At 42.3% G+C, this 25,617-nt stretch overlaps 1 long non-coding RNA gene across 1 annotated transcript; it reads left to right on the forward strand.

The window, feature by feature from the left end:
• The first annotated feature begins 23,106 nt into the window (after nt 1-23,106).
• On the forward strand, nt 23,107-23,581 carry LOC135706502 (uncharacterized). Its single transcript, XR_010518176.1, has 3 exons — nt 23,107-23,202; nt 23,266-23,368; nt 23,423-23,581. It is a non-coding gene; the product is annotated as an uncharacterized LOC135706502 (long non-coding RNA).
• Nucleotides 23,582-25,617: the final 2,036 nt, after the last annotated feature.

Consider the following 25,617-nt stretch of genomic DNA (forward strand, 5'->3'; position numbering starts at 1 on the left):
TGGGATCCATAGTAGTTTTTTCTCCGCGTTTTCTTTGTTTTTTTAGTAAATGTCCATTACCAGGGGGCTCTCTGTGCGAGCTCCTTGGTGTGGGGGTTAGTGGAGGGTATTATTAAAAAAATAATAAAAAAAAAATAGTAAAGGTACGAAATTGTTGATACTGACTTAAAAATCTTTCATTTAACAACTGGGAAACGTAAGAACGCATCCTGTAAAATTGAGAAGTAAACAATTGAATTTTCCAATCATAAGCAAGATATCTTTTCATTTTAATTTCTCACAACAAAACATGTCACATTTACGTGAATGCGTCGCAGTCCTTTTTGTTTATGTTGCGTGTATGAGAGAATCTCTCACATGTCGCTAAGCACGCACATGCTACCAACCAGCGAGATAACATTCCCAAACAAAACACAAACAACACCGAGCTTCAACTTGTACCTCTGACTAACCAGCCAGCCAGCGTCTCTCCAACATACCGTTATGTACTGATTTATCAGCGAGGTTCTTCTCTCCAACTCTCTCTCTCTCACTCTCTGTGGAAGCAAAACTACATAGACTCAAACTCTCGCGTTCGCGAAAAACAAATGCTCCCGCTCGCGGAGGCTATATCTACACACAGTCAACTTCATAAATTCTCCCTCCTAGCATACATAGACGCACCACCACGCTTGCCACTCTGGACTTTGATTAGCATATTCACCCCCTTTTCCTGGAACCACACCACACGCACCCATACAGACGCGATCAACTAACCCTCGGTTAGGGACAATACAACGAAAGCACGTCGAGGAAATCCTTTCCCGCATCCCTGTTTTCCCAACAGGACCAAGAAGGTAAGAAAAGGGGTTACCCGGCGGGAGGAGGTTTTTCGGATTGTGTACATGCAAGATACGGAGAATATACAACACACTATTTCATCGGAGACGAGGACGACGACGATGACGGCAATGGCTAGCCACATGCGCACGCAACTGTCCTTTCATCCCCACCATCGTCAGTTAGCTCGCATCACATATGTAGGTACGTGTATGTGCGTGGTAGAGGGAAAATAGGGTGAAAACACACACGTGTACCACAATCGATGGGGGTTCCACGTATTTTTGGAAGAGGCTGAAGTGGTCCAGCGAAACTCCTTCCTTGAGCACCCACCCTTCGCCGTCGTTCACCACCTATCGAACGTTGTTGGTTGCTTCATAAATAAACGCGATAGAGTGCTTCGATGGGGGACAGTCAGCCCTCCTTCTCTTCGTAGGGGCTCTGTCCGTGTCAGGAGGGTTGGGAAAGGTGTTTTTAGGAGCCATTTTTGTTGCCGTTGGATTTGGTAGCCCGTCAGGATGTTACATTTTGATACCGATGAGATTAGTCATGTTGACCTGCTGGAATAGGTTCAAAGCAAGTTGAAACTCTTTTCGGGGTGCGTTTGTTAGGGAACTCAGCCAAAGCCATTTTATCACAGTTCAAGTTGACGTCCACTGTTGTGTAGGGAATACACCATGACTCGAGTTTTACTGTTTGAACAATAACCTTTTTATTCCATATTTTGGTGTAAAAAGCAATATTCCTAATGCCTACCTAGAGATTTAATAATATGTTAAACTTCTGTACCTAATGGCCATTTGAATGCTATCCGACCTACGGTCATTTGAATGTTATCCGACTTTTTCAGCTACTCATAAACCCCAATTAAAAAAATAATGACTCCAGTAAAATAATCTAAGTGTGAATACGTTGATCCTTGTACTATAAAGAATCAAGGAACGCATTACAGGAAGGTAGTTTTTATGCTGTACCTACTGGAAGAGTAGGAATCGTATAACTTATTGAACTTGATGGAAAACTCAAGCTTCCAATCAAAGTATACTTTACAAGTGTGACAGAAGATACATGGCAATCCAGGACAGGGAAGGAAAACACATGTAATGAATCAGTTCAGGACGTCTCGAACTCGTGTGTCACCTTGCCATGAGATGTATTTATCCTTGATTTACACACTTACAAGTGCGTACCTCTTTTTACGGTGATATTTCAAAACACCACTGTTGTAGACATATTATATTTTGTGAAAACATTTATTGGTTATTTTGGCTATTAAGAAACTGATATGTTCATCATATAGGGGAGAGTGGACACACTTGATCCCCTGTTATAGTTTTGAATATATCTCAGAGGAAAAAAAAATGATGCGGTTTTTGCTTAGGCTAACTTTATACATATTCTAAGATTGTGTTCCAATTGGTGATTTTTTGCAGATAAGAAATCAATTTTGACAAAAAGCAGAAAAACCCACGAACCCCTCATTTTATCTGTCAATCTTTTATAGCGAATCAAAACAAACATAGTAAAGCACTAGAAGTTCGACTAGAATGGGGTACGCTTATAGCAAGTCCCCGGCAAGGTGACAGATAACCTTAGTTTTACGTACCCACTTGCAAATCGTAGATGTTGCCACACAACGTAAACAAAGGGATTGTCCTTCACCACCTTACTTACTTACTTAAGGGTCCTGTGCACCACAAGCGGTGCGAAGGGCCAACGTGAAAGACTTCCATCCTGGGCGGCTGCTCGCTTTTGCCTTGACCTGGGCCCAGGTCAGATTCCTATCGACTTGCTTAATTTCCTTATTGAGGCTCCGCCGCCATGAGCCCCTGGGTCTGCCTCTGCTGCGATATCCTGCCGGATTCCAATCCAGCGCTTGCTTGCAGATTTCGTTTCCGCCCCGTCGAAGTGTGTGGCCGACCCACCTCCACTTTCGCTCTCGAATTTCTGTTGCTATCGGCTTCTGATGACATCGACGATGGAGCTCGGCATTCGAGATCCAGTTGTGAGGCCACCAGGCACGAATTATATACCGCAGGCATCGGTTGATGAAGATCTGCAGCTTTTGAGTGTTCTCCGCTGATACACACCACGTCTCGCTGGCGTATAACAACACAGATTTCACGTTCGAGTTGAAAATTCAGATTTTGGTGCGTTGACTTATCTGGTTGGATCTCCATACGTTTCGTAAACTCGCAAAGGCAGCCCTAGACTTCTTGATTCGTGCACCTATGTCGCTCTTGGTCCCGCCGTCCAACGCTATTTGGCTGCCAAGATATTGGAAACTTTCGACCTTCTCCACTGCTTGCCCCGCTACCGTAAAGTTGGAAGGGTTGCCCGTGTTGATATCCAACGATTTGGTCTTGTTGACGTTGATGGTGAGACCGGCCGCAGAGGAGCGTTCGGCTAGGTCATTGAGCTTACTCTACATATAAGAGCGCCGTTGTGCTAAAAGAGCAACATCATCAGCCAAATCGAAGTCGTTGAGATGCTCCATGGTGATAGGCTGCCAAAGCAGCCCACGGTTCGGTACACGGTCAATTGCACCTACCATGATCTCGTCGATTACGATGAGAGACAATAGCGGTGATAGTATACATCCTTGTCTCACACCAGCGACTACCCGGATAGGGTCGGACAAGCCTCATACTGCGCTTCGATGAGGTTGACGATTTTATCCGGGACTCCCTTGCGTCTCAGGGCGCCCCACAGATTCTCGTGATTGAGACGGTCGAAAGCTTTTTCGTAGTCAATGAATACCAAATAAAGGGACTCTTGGAATTCATTGACCTGCTCCAGGATGATGCGGAGCGTGACAACATGGTCCACACAAGATCTTCCAGCACGGAATCCTGCTTGCTGCCGTTGGAGAGTCGCGTCGATTTTCTCCTGTATCCGATTCAGGATAACTTTGCACAGTCAATACACAATACACAGTAACATGATGCCTCGCCAATTGTCGCACACAGTCAGATTCCCCTTCTTTGGGACCTTCACTAAGATGCCCTGCATCCAATCCGCCGGAAAAGTCGCGGTGTCCCAGATATTACAGAATAGTTGATGTAACATTTGTGCGGATAGCATGGGGTCAGCTTTGAGCATCTCTGCTGATATGCGATCGACCCCTGGAGCCTTGTTGGATTTCATGCTTCGGATAGCTGCTTCAATCTCCTGCAGTGATGGGGCCTCAGAATTGACGCGAGTGATGCGCCGCACCCTAGGCGGATCATGCCGAGATGTTGATGGCTGGTTGGCCGTCGAAATTTGAAGAAGTTGTTCGAAGTGCTCAAACCAGCGTTTCTGCTGGTCAGTGGGGTCGGTAAGCAATTGTCCAGTCGTGTCCTTCACTGGCATCCTCGGGTTCATCCTTGCTCCACTCAGGCGTCGTGAAATATCGTAGAGGAGGCGTATATCGCCAGTGTTTGCGGCTTTCTCCCCTTCGTCGGCCAGGGAGTTCACCCACGCTCGCTTGTCCCGTCTGCAAGAGCGCTTGACTTCCTTCTCTAGAGCCGAGTACCGTTGACGGGCTTCGTTCTTGGCTCCTCTGGTTCTCGCCCGCTCTATCACGGCTTTTGCTTCTCTATGCTCCTCAATCTTCCGCCAGGTTTCATTTGTGATCCACTCTTTCCTCTGGGTGCGCAGTTCACCCAAGTTGTTCTCGCTTGTTTCTATAAAGGCATTCTTGATGGCCGTCCATTGTTCTTCTACGCTGCCACCTTCTGGAACGTCCGCAACTCGAGTCTCAAGTTCTTCAACAAAAGACCCTTTTACCGCTGGATCTTCAAGTCGGCGTGTGTTGAACCGCCGCCCGAGTCTCTCCTCCCGTCGCTGGATCCGCGCCATGCGTAGGCGGATTTCACCGATTAGAAGGTGATGGTCAGACGCGATGTCGGCGCTGCGTTTATTCCGGACATCAAGAAGGCTCCGTCTCCATTTTCGGCTGATGCAGATGTGGTCGATCCGATTTTCGGTATGTCCATCACGGGAAACCCACGTGACTTTGTGCACTGGCCGATGGGGGAAGAGCGAGCCTCCGATCACCATGTCGTTATTGCCACAAAATTCTGCAAACAGCTTACCGTTCTCGCTCATTTCGCCGAGACCATGGCGTCCCATGACACGCTCATAGTCCGTGTTGTCGGAGCCGATCTTCGCATTGAAGTCGCCAGTGTAGATCTTGATGTCACCCTTTGGAACCTTATCCACGACGGCATTCAGTTGACTGTAAAAATTCTCCTTGTCCTGTAGCTCGGCAGCATCGGTTGGCGCATAACATTGGATTATGGTAAGGTTACGAACCCGTGTTCTAAATCTGGCAACGATTATCCTCTCATTAACAGGCTCCCACTTGATGAGCGAGCGCAGGAGTAGCTTCTGGGGAAGAGCATTTCTTATTCAGCCGCTGGATGCCAGTCAGACGCTGTTTGAGCCGCACCTCCATGGTGAACAGACGCTCGGGTTGGCGAAACATTTCCTCTATCACCGTGCTATGGTTACCGCGCCGTAAACGAATGAAGTTTTGCGCAAACTGCCGCTGCAACGTGAGCATTTGTGCTTTTACGCGGTTGATGGTCACCAGCATGGTGGGATTCTGGTAATAGCCATTATATGCGAGTCGTAATTGCTCGTAGAGTCGTTGTTGTTCTGCGTTGAAAGTCCTGAAAACTTCACTTGACTTCCATCGGAAAAAAAGATTTTATTTTTGGCTTCGCGCATGAGAGCCACCATGTCATCCAGCTGGGGAAATTTCTCCATTGGCGGGTCCAAAACTGCCATCGCACTTGGAATTCCTCTAAGTTCTCGGCGGTTAAGAGGTGAGGGCGGAGGGACCAGTAACCGCGTCCTTGTTTGCGGCCAAGGTGGGGAAGGCAAATGCGCGCTGTTAGCGCTTTGTGATCCGTGAATAAGCATACGTGCGTGGCAGCACTCCGCAGATGCTCGCAAAGCCCAGCGCTGACATACATGCGGTCGAGCCTGGATGCCATACTGTGTGTGATGTACGTGGGTGCGGGAGTTGTGGGGTACAATTTCAGCCACAGATCGTGAAGCTGTAGCTGCCGTACGGTCGCTTGGAGAGCCGGGCTTGTGTTGGAACTCGTTGAGTCACTCGGACGTAGCACGCAGTTAAAATCTCCAGCGAGGATGACGTTTTGAGTGTTGTACCGAAGGTAGTACGCGATCGTGCCGTTGAAAAATCTTTCTCTTTCCGTACGAACAACTGTCCCCGATGGCGCAAATACGTTGCAGAGCGTCGTGTTTTGCACCCTCAAAGCGATGAGACGACCATCCAGGCTCTTCTCCACATGCGAGAATTGTATGTGGTCTTTCAGCGCGATTGCCGTTCCCCGCCTTGCTTGGTCCACATTGCAGATAACGTTGAAGCCAGGGATAGAGAGTTGCTCATTCTCCACCTCCTGGAGGAAAACGATATCCAGTTCCAGTGTTCGTAATAAGGTTCGAAGAGCGTCAATCTTCGTTGCGTTCGTAATATTGTTGATGTTGATGGTGGCGAGGTTGTAACTGGAGAACTCAGCCATTAGGACGGTTGGTTACTCCCATCTCGCTTGTCGTCGCAGTCGTCATCCACGCCAGGCTTCTTGCCTGGTGGTCGAGTGCGGAGGTGTCTTCTGGAGCTGGATGACCCTACAGACGAATCTGTTTCGTTTCCATCGGACTTACCACTAGCAGTTTTGCGATCCACTCCGCCGCTAGCGGGGGGCTGTTGACTTGTAATCGGAGTCAACGACCCGCTGTCCGATGGGGGAATCGAAGCCGAGGTAGGGGGGAAATTCTGTTCGGTCAGAACTGGTGGTAACAGCTTCTGTTGTTGACGTTGGGGAATTTGTTTCGGTGGTGGCATGGTAACAGCTTTGGCCGAGATTGGTTCGAACCGAGGCCGGGAAGCTTGGTTCGAGGTCGTTTTAGTTAGGTTCGCATTGGGAGCGGTTTGGTTTGAGTTTGTGTTGGTTTGGTTCGCACTATAGTCGACTGGACTCGTTTTTTGCGACGGCGTCTGCTTTGCGGCATCGGCGTATGATTTTTGCACGAGCAGTTTTTTATTTTGCACGCAAGTAGCCCCGATGTGCATGTATTCGCGGCAGTGTCGGCATGTTTGTTGCTTCTCGAAATACGATACATTCGTCACTTGGCCGTCGATCGTGACCCACGACTCGATGTTTCGTTTCACCGTCATTTTTGCTATACGAACGCCGGTCGAAATGCCAGGGAAATCGATATCGGTTCCGCACCGTTGTTCTCGTATTGCGATTACGTCACCGTATCTTCATAGAAAATCAGTGATTTTTTGATCCGACATGTCCTCGGACAAATCGTAGAGCCTCACCTCCACTGCTCCCTCCTCCAGTGTGATTTTCAACGGATATTTTTTCCCGTCGACCGTAATTTCGTGTTTGTTGTCGTGTTCCTCACAGGTTCGTTGCGCCAACGCTAGGTCGACGACTTCCACGAAAGAAACTCCGAGGGTTCTGCTGTTCTGAATCCGTAGCACTTCACCTTGCTTCAGACCCAATATGGTCGCACAGAATTTGTGAACTTTGGCATTGTCCGGTTTCTTCGGCACGTTCGCAAAATCTATGCGAAAGGTGTTTTCTCGACGGCCCATCGTGAAGTCGTTTGGACGCGCAGCGACACGTAACGGCTCAGCGATGGGCAGAAAGAGAAAAAAAAAACACAGTTGGCACTGGTAATTAGCTTGTGTTCGACTTCCACAGAACTGTAGCAAAAATACATCTGTTCAGCTCGGAAGTTGAGCGCTCACTTCTGTTCTGCAGACTACAGACTACATAAAAAAAAATCGTAAACTGATTATGAATTGTGAAAATCAAAATGACATTTCTCGCTGGCATCACTGGAATTTCTATGTCACTAATGTTAGTTTTGACGTCGTACTTAACGTGTATCACACGCGCATTCCGGTTTAAGGGGCGCGCGACAATAAGATGAATTTTAATCCTTTTATTTACTGTACATCATTTCTGCATTCGTCCTATTCAGATAACGCTTCTGAAACTTTTGAGTTTGACAGAACCACCAGCACCAAATTGTCGGGGTACACTGACAATATACTGGAGTTGTCAAATTGCCCCCAGGTTGGCTTATAGATATACTTGGGACCAATAAGTACCCAAGTAACACATAAAACATCTTCTTGAAAAATAATTAGAACGGCTTGTTATATAAATGTATTGTAAGTGATGCAAATTTTTCAGAGAACAGCTGACATATATCTTGCGTAGATAGATCTACGCCAATACTGAAGAAAGCACCGTTTCGCAACTCGTTTGTATTCGTGATTGATCCTGACATAGTGACGTTAAAGGGATAGTGAATTTCCTAAGAGCGGTTCTCTTTCTGGATTTCAGTCGAAGAAATTCGCTCATATGCCATGATGGATGAGTCGTATGATGATGAATCTTTTTCGGAACTTGTCTTTCAATGACGTATGCCAAGACATTGGAAATAGTTTGAGCGGCGGACTCAATATCAACGGTGTCCAATAAGTTGTCCCAATCCAAACTGTAGAGTAACTCGGTGATACTACCATGGTCTGCGTTGCGAAAGTCATAGGAAAAGGTGGCAGGTGAAATATTAAAATCATGCATCAGCTTAGTACTTAACGTCACCAGTAGCTGCGTTGCTTATCAAAGCATGTTCTGATGTGTTTCATTTCTGCACCTAGTCTTAATGTCATCAATTTTTAAATCTTACTTTGGAACGTTCGCCTCTAGTTGAAGATCAGAAATTCTTGGGAGATTTCAAAGAAAGTTCCATGAGATTCAAGAAAGTTTCGAAAATTGGGCGCTTCTTAAAGAGGAACAATCAGTTATAAAGGGTGTACATAGTTAAATTATAGTACGTGTATTGTTTACACTGCGTGAGTTTCATTGTGAAATTTCTAGTAGCAACTCATATCTTTCGCACAGAGCCATCGGAAAGAGTTTGGGAATCCCACAATCTACTCAATCATAAAACGTGTTAGAGAACGTTGAACTGTCGATCGGAAGCAAGTGAGTGCAAGAACAAGTGTTCCGTACTGCGTTTAAAATCACAAGCGAGTGGTTACTGCCTTCAAACGCAAACCCAACTTTTCCGTTCGGGAAGTCGCGAAAAAACTGCATCTGACAGAAAGGCAAGAAACGAACAGGACTACGTTCATTCAATGTTCAGAAAGCACCAAACCGCTAGAACGGGGGATCGTTATCTGTACACACAAATGTTGACAAAAACACACTGTATCATGGACGATGAAACACACGTAAAAGTGGACTTCAATTCCGGAAAACCAGTATGAGACTACGAAAGATGATGATGATGATGATGATGGTCCCACCTCTTACCCCTACAATGGTTTGAGCTGGACGATTTATCTTTAAGATAATTGAATATGACATTTTAACCAGGTTGGCAAACAAAATCGAACTGGTTCCCTCTAGAGTTTACAGTTGCTTCAAGCGATATAAATGTGGAAAAGCTCAGGCGTCCACCTCTTAGTTCGCCTTTTTGTCCACCTCAAATATTCATTAGTATTACAAGCAATCAAGAGTTAATGAACAATCAACAAAGCATCCTATTACACTAGCAACCCCGCAATCTGATGCTATCATAATTTTCAGCAATGTCAGGAATGCTCACGAACCCCTAACATTTGCCAGAAAACTTACTACTAACTCAAGGTATCTTTCAAATAAGCTTCAAAATTGCATATTTTTTTATCAAATTTTAAATTCAGTCCTCTATATCCGTAATACGCGCGTGAGGCTCAAACCTTTGTAGACTACTTTTTTTTAAATTAATCTACTAATAAATCAAATATTAAAAATCCATCAGCACCCTCCTGGCGAACAGAAATAGTTTTTGCAGTGCTACAATAATTGTTAAAAAGTCGTTATGACAGCTATCCATACAAAATAATCCGTTAGAGATAACTGCGTCAAGATACATAATTTGTCAATTCATAAAAAAATCACTGGATAACTGTTCAAAAGACAGTTTTAACGTGTGAAATGCAGTGTTTTTTGACGTTGGATAACGTCTTTCGGCAACATACGGGGGTACAAAATTGAAAACAGTCATTTTGGATGAGTTACGAAAAATTAAAAGATTTTGAACGATAATAACTCAACCGTCTCTCGATAGATTTACGAGATAATGGCATCAATCGATTGGAAATATTTCTAGCAATTTGCTGAATGTTTTAAAACTTTTGATTTCATTCTGTAAACTATTGAAAAATGGTTAAAAGTAAACCATTGTCTAAAGATGGTGAAAATCGATTGATTTTTTTTTATATTCTTATACTTTCTCCAACCGAGACATCAGATGCGAGTATCTGACACCTCTGATATTTTCTGTTCTACTATATAAGCGTCCAACAAGGTCGCCCGTTCCATCATTGTCAACAACATCAGCCCAACAAAACGGCCCTTTTCAGGGCCACCAAACTTTCGCAAAAGAGTTATTAAGGAATATTCCTAAAATATAATATATACAATTAAGTACAACACATAACAGACGTTATCCAACGCCAACCCTGCGGTCGTATCTAGTATACAACCCTTCCAACTTTTTAAATTCTGTAAGTGTTGCTGAACGTTTGATATGTCTAGGCATCGAATTGAAAACATTTATTCCTTAATAATAAAATGAATTTTGTGAAGCACAAGTCAAGAAATGTGGTGTTCTTATTTCAACCGCGTTTCTAGTATCCCATGAAAGTCACTTCCTCATTCAATTCGATCACACACATATCGAGGCTGCAAACCGTTAACTACTTTAAAAATGAACACCATAGTCAAATATACAATCCTTTGCTTCACCGACAACCATTGTAAGGCGTCTAGCATCAAAGTTGAGGAAGTGAATCTATTACATCTCAAAATCAAACGCATTATTTTATTCTGAAAGCACTTTAATCTCGATATTTGTGTTGCATTGGCCAGAAATAAAATGGAAGGGCAAAAGTCAAGATGAGGAGAGATGATTGATTTGTATAGCTGTATTTTACTGGCAATAGTTAAATCGTTTTTCAGTCGACATAGAATTCCATACTTTTTGGCAATTTTCTTGATGACATTGTCAATGTGAGAGTTGAACTTAAGTGTGTTATCAATAATCACGCAAAGATATTTAATCTCCCGAACGTGATCAAAAGTCTCATCATCAATTCCAACAGAGACGTTCTCATTTACTCGATTCCGCGAAATTACCATAAATTTAGTTTTACTTGTATTCAATTTCAACTGCTTATACTTCAACCATCTACTTAGAGAACGCAAATCTTCAGTCAAGTGTAAAACAGCATCATCTAAATCCTTAGCTGCAATGAATAACACAATATCATCGGCAAAAAGATTAATGTCGCAAAATCGTTAAACACGTTGCAAGTCATTAATATACATAATAAATAACGGGGGCCCTAACACACTTCCCTGGGGCACTCCAAGGTTATTCCCCACGGGACTAGAAACAGAATCATTAAAAACAGTCCGTTGAGTTCTGTCAGAAAAATAGCTTTCAAACCATTTATATGCAGTACTCGTAATTCCAAAGTGCTTGATTGATCTTAACAATAAGGGCCTACAAGACAAGTTCGATGTTTCAGATTCCCTCAGGAAACAGCAAGTGTCGAAGTTCCCCAAGAAATTCATGATTTGGCAGTCGATGTGGTCGTGCGGGAAACGGAGCAAGCTTTTCGTAACAACTACATCCGTAAAATGCCAAGTCTACATTAAAGACTGATTTCGTTTCTCAAATCACTCAACGTTTCTACAATGTTTTGGCTGGATCTTGCCTTTTTGTCACTACTCCAAGGACGTTCTGAAGTGATACAAGATGAATGGGGTCAATTTCGTGCCGAAGGATCCCAATCTCCCAAACACACCAATTACAATTTTACCTGGTGTCTCACTTTCCGGCAGGTGCTTCCAAAAATTAAATATTTTGTTATCGTAAAATTGAAAAGATTTGTAGTCCTTGGTGAATGTTTCAGCTCAATTGATCATAAGTTAACAAAGTTACATCATGTCAAAGTTGACCATTTTGTATGAAAATCGGCATGCGCTGCTATATTATACAGCTGTATATTCTGTGGGAATAACAAACTTTCATCTCGACAAATATCCTAGACCGGACCAGGAATCGAACTCGTTGAATCGAGCTTTGTAATACCGTGCCTTACCTGACTGAGCAATCTGAGACCTCAGCTAACTCAGATATACCTATACAGCAATGATTATGTATCCTTCCTAACGCCCCAACTAAAAATTTCAAGTTCATCATTCACACCTCGTCCGCGGGAGTTTGTACAGCTACTACGCGGCAGTTCATCACAATGCAATAAACCTATCATCATCGTTGTTTCCACTCTCACTTTCGCCGGAAAGTTACGATATCTCCCACCACCCGCTCAGCTCAAACGGCACCAGAGATGCATTCCAAAGTAACCATCATCCACTTGGATGATGGTTACGCGATTCTGAGACCGTATTCTTCTCCGCACCCGGCACAGTGTTAGAACAAAATACAGAGAAATAAAGGGGAGCGTCGCGAACAGGAAAACCTGAAGGCAGTAGAAATGATGCTGCTGACGAAGGTGATGATGGTAATCATCACCGTCATCATCGTCGTTGTTGTCGTCGCCATGTACCGGCAGACTGGCAATTGATATTGCCCAAAGTACTACGGCGACCGGTAAACAGCGCGTATAAAATCGCGGCTTCATAAACGCTCTCCTCCGGTTGGTCTCCGCACAGTGGGGCTGGGATGGATTTTTATTCAAAATTTGACCAGCGGATAAAAAGAAGCAGCCAGAATCTCCTGCACGAGCATTTCCACAAACTTCTATCACAAACAGCCCCACCGTGCTCGCAGTCGGCTTACTGTTTCAGCTTTGTTCCTTCTGGCTTTGTAGTCCGCGAGCGGCACTTGGCTCCTCTCGTGCTGCGATATTATTTTTTATTCACTCTTTAATTTTTCATCCACTTCCCAGAGCCGTAAAACCGGCGAGGGAGGATGCCAAAAGAAACAACAGGAACAAATGAAAAAAAAATCAAGAACGCCGCATACAAACCACAGAAAGTGCATTCTGCACCGGGATTACGGCTCAAACGACTTGCAAGACGGTGGAGGATCATGCAAAAAAAATATACAAAAACATGCATATCGGAACATAATTGTTCTTAATTCCTGAACTTCATTCAGGAAGTTCGCCTGCTGAGAAATATTTCATCCAGCCGCTCTCCTCAGAATCAGAATTGCTCGATAAAACCCTCCAAACCTACTCAAGAAACGATTGCGACAAAGCTGGCGAACTGACGGACTCATTAACTCCGATTGCACAAAAGCTAAAACTTAAAGGACCGGGGGAGCCTCGTTAGAAAGTCATGTCGCGCATTAGAACACTTATTTCACCCCCACGCGCTCGAGCGCGCAGGTGTGTGGGTGAGTTTTGATTGGAAAATCGTGCCCCAACAATACGGATGGCAAACCATACAAAGGCCACAGTCTGAGTGTCTTCTAATTTACAGTATGGTCGTACCTACCTGTGATCGCCGCGATCTGCCAGGAAGGGCGTCGTCATCACGAATTGAGATGCTCCGTGAAGTTTGCCTTTTCTTCTGCTCAGCTCTACCCCGGTCGGTGGTGTCTCACGATGAGTCCGAGATTGGCAGGCTGATAGTGAATTATGAGTGGGCGCGAGCAGAAGGCACTTTCGCTCGACGGCGACAGGGAACTCACGATCGGATTTCAAGCGCAGTGGTTTATTGAATGGAATTGGTGAATTGCGTTCGATCAAACAGCTTTGCAGAAACGGTTATTTTCATTAAAACACTAAACGAAAGAACAATTAATAAGTTCATCTTCTTTTTATATTTGAAAATTCATACAGTACCGGACATAGGTTTATAACGTTGCGATTTTTTTCTCTGCAATAAAGCTCAAAAGCCTTAACTATTTGTGTCAAATAGACTCATGAAAAATTTGAAATTTTTGCTCCACAGTGCTCAAATGGTTTCAAATCAGGTCCTGATTAGCCTCCCAAAATTTAAACTCAGTTGGTAAGAAACTGACTTGGCACAAACTATTCGAAGCTTATATGGAAATTAATATGGGAAAGCCAAACTTTTTGCTCATTGTCTTCTGCCCATTTTCCATATTGCTTTTTCGAAAATTTATATAACTATTCTTACGGGAAATTTTCTAAGCTACAACTTTGCGGAATTCAGTTTTTAAGCCAAATGTCAAATTAAATTGTTATGAATTGTTTAAGAGATTGATAATCTTATGGCATGATCCAGCAGCTGTTCTGTGGGCAACACTGTATTCTGCAGTGTGACATACACACTTCGTAATACCTTATCTTACACGTGACGGAATCCATCTTTGACATAAAGGATGAGACGTAAACAAACATGTCATGTAAAATTTAGTGCTCCGGGACTGAAATCTTCGAAAGTACGTTTGATTGAGCTGAATTTCACGTCTATTATGACTCAATTTTATGTTAAAATTGACGCTCGTATATGTCACTCTCAGAGAACCTAAATTTACATAAGTTCTTCTAAGTGTGCAGTAGCCATGATATGTGTGCTCTATTCTTCGCACCAGAAACACCAAAGTTGCCTGCTGAACAGTTGAATGAGCATAATCATAAGACATCAGTGACCTGAATAATTAATAACTTTTGTTCCTTACATTTGATTGAAAAGTGGTAATGAACAAATTTGTAGCAGAGAAAATTTTCTACAATCACTGTAAGCATTTTTTAAAGCATAGTGATTAGGGTGTCCCAAAATTGCACTATGTCTGAAAATCTGCGAGCTTAACCTCCAAATGATAGCTAAGGGTGTTACAAACAAACTTTTGTATGGCGGCAACTCTGGGAAACGTTGTTTAGAGGTCGCCCCGACGATATTTTTGAAAAAAAGTCCATTTTTCATAGCTATTATCCAATAAATATTTTTAGTTCTTTAAATTTCAGTGAAATCCTACCCTTTTATATTTTTCGCAGATTACCAAGGGTCAAAATTATAAGAGAAAAAATTGCTGTGTCCAATTTGTTAGTTACAATTTTTCAAATTCTCTAAAATGATGTTTTTTGTTGTACATCACTGCATTCAATCATTAAAAGTGGGTATCAAGCATAGCGCTATTATCAATCAAATGCAGCAGAAATATGGGAAATTACTTGATAACATTTGTTTCGAAGTTTCTAGAATTCAATTGTGATTGCCGTAGCAAGCAGAACCAAAATAGAAAATCATGTTATCAAAAACCAAGCTCAAGTCGGATCTCATCACCGGTATTGCGAGGAAGCATTTGCCCAGAAACTGTTTGCCGTCGGAGTTAGCCGTCATCAGCTACTTTCGATTCAAGCTTGAAACCCAACAACTTTCAATCGGAAAAGCATTCAAGTTGTGGCTACCGAATCTGTGGAGATTTGGAATCAAGCCGGACTTTCGCACCAGCTCAAGCGAAACGTTGTTAGGAGGGTTGCCTTGGGCAAAGTTTTTGCTTATAAAATTTCTCATATTTCTGCTGCATTTGATTGATAATAGCGCTATGTTTGATACCCACTTTTAATGATTGAATGCAGTGATGTACAACAAAAACATCATTTAAGAGAATTTGAAAAATTGTAACTAACAAATTGGACACAGAACATGTCTTAAAAAAATTTTCTCTTATAGTTTTGACTCTTGGTAATCTGCGAAAAATATAAAAGGGTGAGATTTCACTGAAATTTAAAGAACTAAAAATATTTATTGGATAATAGCTATGAAAAATTGAAATTTTCAAAAATCTCATCGGAGCGACCTCTAAACAACATTTCCCAGAGTTGCTGCCATACAAAAGTTTGTTTGTAACACCATCAGCTATCATTTGGAGGGTGAGCCCCCAGATTTCCAAACATAGTGCAATTTTGGGACACCCTAATAGTGATGTGGTGAATTGTTCGATGAACAAAAACATAAGTTTTTCCATAGTAATTCCCATATAAACTTGAAATGGTTTGTGCCAAATCAGTTTTTTACTAAAGTAGGGGAAATGTATGTTAGGTCGGCCTAAGTGTCCCTACATAAATTCAGCAATCGACTAAATTTTCAATAGCAACCAAAAAGTATCCATTGATACCGTCCCAATGAGGCGTTCATCTAGATACAATTCATAAATAGCAGATTTTTAGCGATGGGCTTAATCTTAGATCCATAGGCCAACATTTGAGCCATTTCCCCTAGTTCAAATTTTGGGAGGCTTAGCAGGACCAAATTTGGAACCGTTTAAGCACTGTGGAGCGAAAATTTCAAATTTTGCATCAGTCTAATGTCCAAGTATTTGAAATAAATCTTTAGAGCCTAATTGGTTGAATCTGTGAGAAGTTTGAGTATTGTTAGCAAAACGGTTCTTTTTGGAATAGGCTATTTAGAAATACAATTTCATGGAGTAAATGAATCCAATACCGTATGCGTGATAATGTTTGCACCATCGTACAAATAAGGTTCCCGTTTCACCTGTGCATACAATGCCTTGGTTTTCTTTGTACGCACGTAACCTATAGCTCATACCGTAGTAGGCTGTGTATAAAAGAAAATGATTTAAAGGGTGATACGGTCAAAATTTGGTCAAGGGAAAACGCGTGTAAATCGGTGAAATCGTTTATTTAAAACAATCAAATTAAATTTCTTTTTCAAGTTCAATTAGTATAAAATTCAGGAAAAATATTCAGTTAGGCTTCCGCTTTTCCAAATCCGAATTGCCGGGCCTTACGCTTGACCCCTGCCATCAGATTTTGTACAGCCACCTTGTCCACCTTCTTCGCCGCAGAAAGCCAGTTTGCCTTGAACTGCTGCTCGCCCTTAGCAGTTTTTTTGGTCTTCTTTAGGTTCCGCTTGACAATAGCCCAGTATTTCTCAATTGGGCGGAGCTCTGGCGTGTTGGGAGGGTTCTTGTCCTTGGGAACCACCTGCACGTTGTTGGCGGCGTACCACTCCATGGCCTTTTTACCGTAATGGCAAGATGCCAAATCCGGCCAAAACAGTACGGAACAACCGTGTTTCTTCAGGAAAGGCAGCAGACGTTTATTCAAACACTCTTTCACGTAATTTTCTTGGTTGACAGTCCCGGAAGCTATGAAAATGCTGCTTTTCAAGCCACAGGTACAGATGGCTTGCCAAACCAGATATTTCTTTGCGAACTTTGACAGTTTCATGTGCTTGAAAACATCTGCTACCTTTCCCCTTCCTTTTGCCGTATAAAACTCCTGTCCCGGAAGCTGCTTGTAGTCGGCTTTGACGTAGGTTTCGTCGTCCATTACCACGCAGTCAAACTTCGTCAGCATCGTCGTGTACAGCCTCCGGGATCGCGCTTTGGCCGTCGTATTTTGTTTATCATCGCGATTTGGAGTCACTACCTTCTTGTAAGTCGATAGTCCGGCTCGTTTTTTGGCTCGATGCACGGTTGTAGACGATACACCCAGCTTATTTGCGGCATCTCGGAGAGAGAGGTTAGGGTTTCGCTTGAAACTACCGGCAACTCTCTTTGTCGTCTCACCGGCTTCCGGTTTTCGATTTCCCCCCGATCCAGACTTCCTGGCTGTCGACAAACGTTCCCCAAACACTTTAATTACATTTGTAACGGTTGATTTGGCAACTTTTAGCGATTTTGCCAACTTTGCGTGCGAGTAGCTCGGATTTTCGCGATGCGCGAGCAAAATTTTGATACGCTGCTCTTCTTGCTTGGACGGCATTTTGACAACTGAAGAGTGAATTCCAAAATCAAAATAGGAGCAACATTCTACACACACACACACCTTCAAAATGAGGGGTGTTCAGGTTTTTTAAATGCAAAATTGAAAGAAATACGTCAAGTTGATATTGACCAAATTTTGACCGTATCACCCTTTACTTAGTTTGACAGTTGCACCATGACGAAGTGGCAGCGTATTCGTGATTTGTCCCACGCGCAAATGTCGCAAAAAGACATTTCAACCGCCGTGGGAGTGTCCCGGTGAACCGTCAAAAGGGTTTTAGACCGATAAAAGAAAGGACAGCTCGGGTTCCGAGTGTTATCGCTGCTATCAACAGGAATATTCGGGTGAATTCAGTGTGTTCAATGAGGAAAATGGCAAAGGAACACGGGATCAGTGACTTAACGGCACGGAAGATCGTAAAGGAAGTCAAGGGCACGGAAAAGAACTCACATGATTACCAACCGCATCCGGGACCTACGAGTCGAACGATGCAAGAAAATCTTGAACCTCCTTAAGCGAAAAAATCCGGTAATCCTGTTCACCGACGTGAGCATGTTAACCGTCGATCCCGTATCAAATTCCAGAACCGACCGGTATATTAGTTCTCTTCCGGTAAAAGACGTGGCCGACGAGCAACAGAACGTGTATCTGACCAAGCATCCTGCTAGCGTTATGGTGTTTGGATTGGTGGCTTCCGATGGCAAAAAAAATGGACCCAGTGTTCATTCCAGAAGGCGACAAGGTCAACACGGAGGTCTACATCGGGATTTTAAGTAAGTATGTTCTTCCGTGGATCAAAGAACAGTACGGTCCGAAGCCAAATGTTGTATTTCAACAAGATGGGGCTCCGTGCCACACCTCGAACCGCACTCAGAAGTGGTTGCAGGAACATCTTCCGTTCTGGGCGAAGGATATGTGGCCGCCATCCAGCCTCGATCTTAATCCGCTGGATTACTCAATATGGCGCGTCATGAAGGCTAAGGCCTGTTCTAAACGCCACCCGAGTACAGCAAGCCTCAGACAAACATTGACCCGTACCTGGAGAGAAATGGATCCAGACTACATTATTAGAACCTGTCGTGCATTCCGAAAGCGTGTGGAGGCCGTAATTGCAGCAAGTGGAAACTCGATCGATGATTAACATAGTTTAAGACTATGATAAACATCCCCCTTTGAATAAATAAAAAAAAACTCGAAAACGAAATTTTTGAGATTTTTTTAAATTTTGACATTGCTCAATGGTGCACGCATTATCAGGCATACGCTATATTAAAATAATACTCATCAATAGTCAAGAAAAAGTTCTTTCGTGTGCTTCAAGTGTCACAAAAATCGACAAGATTATATTCTTGTTATTAAATATTATAAAAATACTTGCAAACAAAATCCTAAGCTGATGGGAAACTTCAGCTAAAATTTAAACTAAGGCAATGCAATAGAACTATCCAATCCATTCTGTGCATCGTTTATTTTCATCTTCATTAATTTAAGAGACACAGTCCATCCAGAGTTTCTGTTCTCTCAACGTGACTCATATTCACATTAGATTTATATATCGCAATGAACTGTGGAGCAAAACCATAAAATTGGTCTTGACTAGGCAAATCGTCGGATTTTGGGTCGTTTTCCGACCCAATGTCAGGTTCATGTCGAATAAATGTCGTGTTGGAGTCTCGTTCCCATAGCGAACTACTTGTACATGGTACACTTAGTATGGGTAAAATTGGCTCCCTAAGAAGATCGCTGTTGTGAAAAGAAGCGTATGCTGGGTATCTCGTCGGACAACTGTGGGTAAGACGGGCTGTGGATTGTTTGGCGGCGCAACTGTTCAATTATTAGGTTTTTGTTACATCCACTTAGAGATACCACACACTTAGAAAAAATAATGTAAATTTAACTGCTCTGAGAGTGACATATACGAGCGTCAATTTTAACATAAAATTGAGTCATAAAAGACGTGCAATTTTCAGCTCAATCAAACGTACTTTCGAACTTTTCAGTCTCGGAGCTCTTAATTTTACATGACATGTTTGTTTACGTCTCATCCTTTATGTCAAAAATAGATTCAGTCACGTGTAAGATAAGGTATTTCTAAGTGTGCATATAAACCGGTAATGCTGGTAGATCACCTTTTCCTGGTGCGTTACTTGTATTAAGATCTACCACCGACCCTAGTACTGACAACTTCAAACCAGGTGAACAGGATTTTTCAATAATCAAAAGAACACACATTTTAGTCCTAACGAATCTCTGATGTAGGTAGCTTGCAAAGCTAACCGAATATAATAAAGAAATAAGAAGATCAAAAAGAATGGACTGAAGGCGTACATGTGAAAACATTGAAAACACTCCTGTAGTTGCAAGACTGCACAAAATCCTTTCAAAAGATCATTCAAATGGTTAAGGAACTCTCAAAAGGGAAAACAAGTGCTTTACTTCCGATGGAACTAAAGCACTGGAAGTAATTATGCAAACACATTTCCCATGTTCAGTACTGATAAGCAAAAACAATTTACCAACCTTACAGGACAATACTGAACAAATCAAACCCAAGATAAATGCTCATGATGAATCTATCATAAATAGGTCCAACGCTGGTTTATAAACATCTACATATGATGGAAAAAGCATAGCTGATGAAATCTTTACTAGTTCTAAGGTAGAATGGGTCATAAATGCATTTGAACCATTCAAATCTCCTGGCAGAGATAGAATATTTCCTGCCTTTCTTCAAAAAAGTAATGAGATACTTACTTCATCTCTTACTAATATTTTTAAAGCAAGTCTTATGCTTGGATATATACCGTCATCACGGCGAAAAGTAAGCTTATCATACGTAATGCTTAAAATCATGGAAAAGCTTATAGATCAACACATAAAATCAAATATTTTTAAAAGTAATCCTTTGAGCAGCCATCAGTTTGCTTATCAATCGGGAAAATCAACTATAACAGCGTTACACACACTTGTTTCAAAAATAGAAAAATCGTTTGAAGCAAAAGAAATTTTGCTTGCAACATTTCTCGATATTGAGGGAGCGTTTGACAACGCATCACACTCTTGTATGGCAATGACAATGTCAAAGCTGGATAATTGAAGTGCTTTCAAAACGTGAAATTTCGGCTGAGCTCGGTAGCTAATCTATTTCAGTAAGAGCTGTTTAAGGATGCCCACAAGGGGGTGTTTTGTCTCCACTTCTGTGGTCATTAGTAGTAGACGATTTACCAACAAATCTAGAATCACAGGGTTTTAAAATAATTGGGTTTGCAGATGATATTGTAATAGTTGTTCGGGTAAAATATGATGATGTCATTACAAATAGGATGAACCAAGCCATAAATTACACCATTGCACGGTTCAAATCAGAAGGATTGAGCATAAATCCTAATAAAAAAACACATATTATCCGATTTACAAAAGAAGAAACATAAAAATAACTGGTCTTCACGTGGAAAGGACATCAACGAAACTTTCACCTGAAGTCAAATATCTTGGAGTTAATTGATTATAAACTTAACTGGAACCAACACTTAAACCAAATCATAGGTAAAGCAACAAACGCACTATAGATAAGTAAAAGAACCTTTGGAAATAAATGGGGACTGAGGCCAGCAATGATCCATTGGATATACACGGCTATAATACGACCCAGAATTACATAAGCCTCATTAGTGTATGGTGGCCAAAAACCAAGGAAAAGTGTGCAATAAACAAACTAGAAAAGTTGCAAAGACTGGCTACGGTATCTACAGCAGTTGCGATGCGTAGCACACCTACGAAAGCCTTAGATGCGATACTAAATCTTCTTTCACTACACCAATTTGTGCAATTACATGCTGAAAAGAGCGCACTAAGACTTTCGCGAACTAAAACCAACAATCAATACGAAACTAACGATTTTAAATTGGCTCACTACTTGACTAGCCTATTGGTCCCAAGCAAATCAATTAACGTATCCCATTCTAGTCAAAATTCTAGTACTACACAATGTTTGTTTTGATTCGCTATGAAAGTTTGACAGATAAAATGAGGGGTTAGTGGATTTCCTATATTTCGAGGGGTGAAAAGATTAGCTTGGGACCGAAGATAATACCAGAGCTGAGCCAAAAAGTTGAGCACGTTTCTTCGGGACCTACTAGTCTTAGAGTTACCTCTATGCTAAAACCTTGTTTGAAGGGAACATTAAGGGACACTTACAATTATTAAAACAAATTCGAATCAATCCATTAGTTACAGTCAATAATGAATGGATGGAGACAAAATTCAACTTTAGTCGACTGTTCAATGTGGTACAACCAGACCGCTCTCTCTGGAGTGCGGGAGGACCACAAATCCACCCAAGATCAGTTATATTCTTTACTGATGGATCAAAACAAAAATAAAGTTTGAGCTGGTGTGACAGGTCATGGTGTTAATATTTCAGTTTCTATGTGTGGATCGCCAACCGTTTTACAGGCTGAAATTCAAGACATACTGCCATTGTGTGTTTGAAGCGAAAATATAAACATGCAAATCTATGCATCTTTTCTGATAGCCAAGCAGCTTTCAATGCTTTAAAATCATGTGCATGTACTTCCAAATTAGTATGGGAATGCATTCAGTTACTTCAACAGTTGTCTGATAACAATACAGTAAATCTCTACTGGGTGGCAGGACACTGTGGAGTAGAAGGTTATGAAAAGGCTGATGAACTAGCCCGGCAAGGATCATCTAAACAATTTCTAGGACCAGAACCATTCTGTGGGGTCTCTCCACAGATGGAACTAAGCAACTGGAAAAAGATGATGATAGATTGTAATTGGAATAATACTATCACAGCCCGACAATCAAGAAAGTTTGTGATGCCAAATGCATCAAACACACAAAACCTCCTTAGCCACTCAAAGAAAGACCTATGTACTTACATAGGACTAATTACAGAGCACTGCCCAGCCAAATATCATCTAAGACTTGTTACGTTTTGTTTCTGTTCAGTTAAAAAGTTACGCATATTTAAGAAAGGCTAGTTATACGCGAAAATGTTTCCGTGTCTACCGCGAAATCAAATGCTGCATGGGTGCACTGCTTGAAAACGGGCAGCGCATAACAAATTAGCTTGCAAAGGAGACGCGCTGAATGCAGCCCTTCACGTCAGCTTCCGCTGAATGAGAACGAAGAACGAAAAGAAAGTTAGCAGCTCGCGTGTGCTTTGAGTGTGCGACGGGAAGGTAAAAAGGAAAAAAAAAAACCCCAAGCGGTGATATTAGTTTTCACGTCGACGGAACAACAACGACGGCTTAAGCTCCAATTGGTAGAGCCGTGCGGAGAATCGTAGCACGGGCATCGGACGCAGGGCGTGAATAATCAGATGCGCTGATTCGACTGGCCGAACGTTTCTTTACGATAGCGGAGGTTAGGTAAAGGATGACAGTGCGCTCACATGCAGACAAGAGCCAGCTAATTGTTATTCCTACCGTCCGTTTGCAGGCAGCTAATAGGCAAAAAGCACACGCATTCCCATAAAACAGAAGCTACACAACTTGAGAATCTGCAAACGAAGGAAAACGCAGGGAAAACGTTTAGGCTACCGTTTCTAATTCCATAGTAGCAGGCGGACCAAAGGTACACGGTAGAGGGTGAGTTAGAATAACATCCTCATGACATTACGTGCATAAAGCAGCTTTTTCCATACATCCCAGATCGAACGGATAGTACCCACGTCAGACGTACCAACACTCTGTTGGGTGCAGACGAAACGAATCGCTCCAGAACGAGTAACGACGGGAAAGGCCTTCGGAAGAGGTAGGTCAGGTTATTGGAGAAGATGATTCCGATCCTAACTCCAATTGGCCATAGGGCCTTTCTTTTACTCTTGTTTCATCTCTGCTAGTGGGCTGGATGACGTTTGGTCCTGCCAGTGGAGCGAATCGTAGTGACCCCGAGCACCTGCGAGTGCAGCTCAGACGGAGTTCCGTGCGGGCACTATTCGAATAGTCATCCAGTGATCGTTGCTGTCAGCAGAAGGGAAAGGAAGGAAACGAGTGCTTACGTGCAAGAACGCAGCGAACGCTTTCGTGCACACTGAGACGGAGCACCGCTGGTCGTGATCCACACGGAAGTGGGTGGTGCCACACCAAGGAGCCCGGTCAGTCGGTGGGCTCACAGGAGCAGGAAACGGAGGATGCGAGCGCCTACGGGCATTGGCAGGGTCAGCGCCAACGGGCACATTCGAGCCGAGGAACCGTACGCTTATGTGTAGTGACATATCGGTACTCAAGGAAGCCTTTCGAGTAGTACGCCACGACCAGGACACGGTGCGTTGTCGGTCGGGACACGACATCAAACTCAACCACACCAGAACAACAAAGCATGTGCACCCGTCAGCAGCAGCGAAGAAACATAAGATGGGCCCATCGTGAGTAAGACAGATAATTTTAAGTAGAAGAATAATAGAGAAAGAAGGCATAGTAGTATGGGTAGGAGTCAGCACATTAGAGGACTTTCTCGATAATAAAATCACCTAATATGATTCGCTGAATTCAGAACACATTTTGATTTGTGTGGGCTAGTCGTCCGAACTGAGGGTTTTCAATTCCCCCGAGGTTCAAAATTGTGTCAGACTAATTAAAAAAGTTGATGAAGATACTTGTCGGTTTTGTAACGAGGAAACAGAATACTCCGAACATTTATTGTGCAACTGTGCAGCACTTCTTAACAGAAGGGTAAAGTTCTGTGATAAGGGACTACTACAGCCCTTTGAAAGAACTTTAGTTACTTTGGTTACTTCTAATAGTAGTTTTTCACCCTAATAAGGTTAACAAAAAACCGGGGAATATACTACAATAGATCAAATAAATGGTCGCAGTGGTAATGTCACCGACAAACCGACAGGAATGATCATACAAATTACAAAGAAATTTCTGATCAAAGCACAAAACTGACATCTGTCGCGGAAAATATTTATCCTAGCCACGAACACGCGTACAAAATGTATGAGTTGGTTCGAGTCTAATCGATTTTGGGCAAATTATTTTTATCTAGTTAAAACATTTCTATGCTTTTGACAGATTGGATCGCTGCACATTTGAATCGTCCGTTATGGATTCTCGATCAAGAGTTAAGTTTAAGTTTCATGTCGGTTTGTTAGTGGTAATGTGGGGTATAAATAAAAACTAGTAAAAAAGACGTCTGCTTCGATCGGGTTCCGGAACTGAACAATCAGACCCTTTGCTTGTTTATTCTTATTTTCGTTTTCGAACATCGCAGTGCTCCGCGTGTGCTTACTCTATATCTATAAAAAATCATCCATTCGAATGCGCGTTAAAGTGTTGCTACTCAACTTTTAATACAATATACATCAAGTCCTTGTAACAAGACTCGAAGAAGAAATCACAATTCCTGTTGAATTGTGACGTTAATTTAAATTAAAATTAAAATTAAAAAGAAAAAAAAAAGAAGAAATGCTTTTGGATAAGCTTCACTTGGTAAATTGCTCATCGTTTATCTACTACAGTGCAAGGTAAAAGTGATTGTTGCTGATATTTCTTAATAACCAGGCGACAAGTTGCGTATTAAAAGGACTTGTGCCTAATCTTATTTTATAAAATGGTATGTACGCGTCTGTTATGCTTGCAGATAATTTCGCTGTTTATAATCTGTTGTGATTTTAAAGAGTTATGGTGGTGGGTTTTGCATTAGAAGAGTGCCATGTTCCCCATTTATGTGTTGACGAAGGACTACGTCTGGGATTTATATATGGGGGTACACTTTGTAAAATGGAACATGTAACGAAATTAGGGAAGATTTTAAATGTTAATAACTCAGCTGCCTCTGAACCAATTTCAATAATTTTATCAGAAATATTTCTACGCATCGATAAAAATGCCTCCAACTGTTGATTTTCAACAAGAAACTATTGAAAAAGTGGTTAATATCAAGCATTGTTAAATAGCGTCGAAATAAATAATAAATCCACCATTTACGCTTCCCCAACACAGTCGACAGAGAATCGTTTCTAGACGAAACATGTCGAGGTAACATTGCTGCTTCCC

The sequence above is a fragment of the Ochlerotatus camptorhynchus genome, unplaced genomic scaffold (genome assembly GCF_037179485.1).
Source record: "Ochlerotatus camptorhynchus isolate MF236.1 unplaced genomic scaffold, CSIRO-AGI_Acam_v1.1 ptg000282l, whole genome shotgun sequence".
Lineage (NCBI taxonomy): Eukaryota > Metazoa > Arthropoda > Insecta > Diptera > Culicidae > Ochlerotatus > Ochlerotatus camptorhynchus.